A 3,079-nucleotide genomic window follows, 5' to 3' on the forward strand; every position below is an offset into this window, starting at 1 on the left:
TTATTTTTCATGTTTCCTGGAGGTGAAACCAGTGTCCTCACTTGTTGTCCTCTATTTCCTCAAGTTGGAGACTATCTGTTTCCATTCTCCTTACCTCCTCTCTGGCTATGTGTCCCCAGAAGGCAGCTTGGATTTTGACAGCAGCAACCTCTTCTTTTTCCTTATCTTCCTCAGAAGAGTCTAAGATGGTGACTGGTGTCTCTTCCTCATTCCCAGATATCGGGGAGTTTTCTTGTTTAGGATCACATTTCTCAGGTGGTTCTTGCTCCTCGAATGCGTGGCTGTTCTAGAAGCGGTCTTCTACCTGAGTCCCCCATTCTGCTGGATCAAAAGTAGTTTTCTCTCTTTTCTCTGGAAAGCTCTCAAAATATGCTGCTGCAAAAGCTGTATATTATCCAGTTGCTCTCTCAGAATCTTGTGTGTCAGCCCTTCAAGAAGACTCCTAAATCCTTGCAGAATTCAGTAGTGGGTGTTGGAGAATGGAATCGACATCCTCTTGGTAAGAACTGCCTGTGGAGCCTCTTCTTTCTCTGAGAGCTGGTGCCGCTAGTCCAGTTTACTTCCTCCTCTGACCTCATGTTCTAGGGATGCATGATCTCTCTCTTCCAGGGCAATTCAGGACCAGCACTGTTCAGCCTGCATCCTTCTTTACTGATATCTGCCTTTCTTCCCCTAGGCTTCCTAACACACTGTTCTGGATTCTCTGGTTGAAGGTTCAGCTGTGACTGCAGCTCTTGACTTGCTCTTGATGTCATGACACTGCATTGAAAGTCCCAAGGGCCCATGGTCCTCATCATGTAACCTGGGAGAAGGTTGGGCTTTTACACGAGTCCTCATGATTTTTCTCGAATGGATTCTTCCCCATCCCAGCACACACCTTGCAGCCTTTTGACAGAGCACCCATCCATTTAGGGCTGGGGTAAAACCAGAACTCTCTGAGCAGCAAGCTCTATTCTAGGGTGCTCCTCAGCCCCCATTCCTCCTGATGTCTGCCACAGGTCCAATCCTCTTCCTCTAAGGTTCCAGCTCCTCTTGCCTGAGCTTTCCCCAACTTCTGCTTTCTTTTCTGGAGTTTTCAGACCTCCGGGGTCTCCCAGGGCAGAGGTCATCCCACCTGAGCATGTATTGGTGACTGCAATCTCTGCCCCTCGGATCCCAGCATTTCCTGAGCTCTGTGGGCCACCCAGTCATACCCTCACCCAGGCAATCTCAGAGTCATTTTGGGACTCAGCCGCTCAGTCTCCTGGTTACTTAATCACTCAATCAGCTCTTCGGTAGTTAAATCAACTAACGACTCACATCCCTGGGCCCTTGGCCAGGTGCTCAGATACTTCTCACTCCGCCATTTCATTTGCTATCTGTTCATTGATCAGCCATTCACTAAACATGAATGAGCCAGCCCTGTGCTAAGTTAGTGGGGATAAAGAGACACCAGGTACAAACCCTGTCCTCAATCAGGGGGGCTGCCAGTCTGTGTCCATCAGTCATTGGTCTGGCAATCTGTTGGCTGTTTAATTGATCTGTTGGTCAATCAGCATGCCAGCTATTTGATCAATGGCCAGACCCTTGCCCTGGCAGGCACTAGTCCTTGTGCTGAACTCTCAGGGTGTATAGTCATCAGTCCGTTCTTCAAAGGTGATTAGGAGACCTCAAAGCCTCCAGGAGGAGGTGCTCTGGAGCTGTGATGGAAGTTTAGGACCAGTCTGGTTCCTGTGGGGACTGCAAGGCCTGTGGGGCTTGCTCCCAAGGCAGACCTCAGCTCAGGTCCTGGGAGATGTGGGGCAGGGGACACAGTCTGCTCTGCGTGGTGGGTGATCCTGTCTGAGAACATTGAGGGCCCTGGATTCCAGCCCCTCTTTCTCCCTCCCTCCTGGTGATGGTGCAGACAGACACACACACATGCACATACACACACTGATAATCTCACACATGCACACACAGACTCACACAACACACATAAACCCACAAACTCACATATATGATTGCATACAAATTCACAAACACAGACACACACACTCATACACACTTTCCCATATGGACTCACACAGGCAGAAGCACACACTCATATACACATATAGTGTCACTTGGGCTTGTCCAAAAGTAAGTTTGTCTCCCATCACAGCCAGGCCCCCACAGATAGCCCCGTGCCACATTCAGAGATAGGTCAAGCAGCACTCTTACATCAAGACAAGTGCCACATGGACACACCTCCCTTGCCACATCCTTACTCCTGGCCCCTAGCTGGGTAGCTACTCAGCCAGGCCCCTAGCAGGGACACAGCCCTGCAGCCCAGCACCCAAATGATGCACTGGCAATGGAGCCCTGCACACCTCCCCAAAGCCCCCACCTGGTTGGGGGCATGCTGAGTTTGAGGAACCCTGAGTCCCCACATGGGGCCACATTCCCTCTTGAGCCAGTTTTCCTCTGAGGTCTCTTGTCCCCACAGGACATGATACCTCTAGCCACCTCCCTGTCCCCAGCCCCCTGGGCCTGCCCGTTGGTCTCAGAGTCTTCCTCGCTGACCTTCATCCCTCTGCCTCTCCAAGTCTGATGTTTTTCCTCACACAGATACTCAAAGGGAACTCGGACGCCTTTCTGTCCTTGGTGCTAAGACCCCATGCTATCCTCCCAGTTCTCTGCCAGACCACCCCTCTCGAGATGGAGATAGATGAGGGATGGGGAGCTGGGAATGTCCTTTTGAGGGGGTTCCCTATGGGGCCAAGCCAAAGGCAGAGCCTAGGGGAGGGACAAAGAGGTGGCCATCTTAGGGACCCAGAGACCAGCAAGGCAGTGAGCTGAGAACCAGAAACATGGATAGAGGGACTTGCTATGGCTGGAGAAAGGCCAATCAGGAGACACACAGGATGGTCACCCAGGTCACCCCTCTTCTGTATGGCTGGGAGCATTCTCTTGGGATGGGGATTCTGGCCTGTCTCAATTATCTACTGCTACAAGAAAAAGAGTCTCAAATCAAGGGGCTTAAAAACAAGTCCAAATTTTATTTTATTCACAAATTGGCAATTTGGGTGAGGCTTAGTGGGGAGGGCTCATCTTGCTCCACTCCATTTTGGTCAGCTGG

At 51.0% G+C, this 3,079-nt stretch overlaps 1 pseudogene; it reads right to left on the reverse strand.

Moving 5' to 3' along the window:
• Positions 1-492, reverse strand: LOC111537822 (annotated as a pseudogene).
• Between the last annotated feature and the right edge of the window lie 2,587 nt (positions 493-3,079).

Source organism: Piliocolobus tephrosceles, chromosome 9, assembly GCF_002776525.5.
Source record: "Piliocolobus tephrosceles isolate RC106 chromosome 9, ASM277652v3, whole genome shotgun sequence".
NCBI lineage: Eukaryota > Metazoa > Chordata > Mammalia > Primates > Cercopithecidae > Piliocolobus > Piliocolobus tephrosceles.